This window comes from Formica exsecta, unplaced genomic scaffold (genome assembly GCF_003651465.1).
Source record: "Formica exsecta isolate Colony F162 unplaced genomic scaffold, ASM365146v1 scaffold2584, whole genome shotgun sequence".
NCBI lineage: Eukaryota > Metazoa > Arthropoda > Insecta > Hymenoptera > Formicidae > Formica > Formica exsecta.
In genome coordinates this window covers 21,525-22,394 of record NW_021849852.1, presented here as the reverse complement: position 1 = coordinate 22,394, position 870 = coordinate 21,525, and positions in this window count along the sequence as shown.

Here is an 870-nt window from a genome sequence, read left to right as displayed (position 1 = left end):
GATATAGCGACGAGATATGGATACCGATACAACATTAAGATTTGTACAGGTTACCATGTGAACGTTTTCTATACGTCGAGGGAAAGTTGACGGTGCGTAAAGTAGATGAAAGGGGAAGAGTGATATTGGGAAACAATTGTGTCGCGTTTATGTTTGATGAACTTCGATATGAACTCGACGGTGTGGAGATTGACCGCAACAGAAATGTTGGAATAACTTCCACGATTAAAAACTATATCTCTCTAACAGCCGAGAAAGGTAAAATCTTGGAGGATGCTGCGTGGAATATATCACATAATGCTGATGAAGCTTACTTCAATCTTTGCGTACCGCTAAACATACTACTGGGTTTTTGCGAAGATTATAAGCGAGTTGTGATTAACGCTCGTCACGAATTAATTTTAATACGTTCGCGCAACGACAACAATTGCATATTTGGACATGCTTCGGCTGAAGCTGATATCGAATTATTCAAGATACAATGGCGTATGCCTCATGAAATATTGAGCGAGGTCAATAAACTATCCTTGCTATGCGCGTTGAAAAGCGGGCGATACTTGAATATGAGTTTTCGCTCTTGGGATCTATACGAATTTCCTCTATTGCATAATACGACCAAGCATTCGTGGACCGTGAAAGCCGTCTCTCAGATGGAAAAACCGCGATACGTGATCTTTGCGCTGCAGACTGGCAGAAAAAATGCTGTGTCAAAAGATATTACTGCATTCGACGACTGTTAAACTCTATCTAAACTCGAAATTTATCCCTACGATGATTTGAATTTAAATTTCGATAAAAATAGATTCGCTCTCTTGTTCGATATGTACTCTCGTTTTCGCAAATCTTATTACGGATGTGATAATGATGATG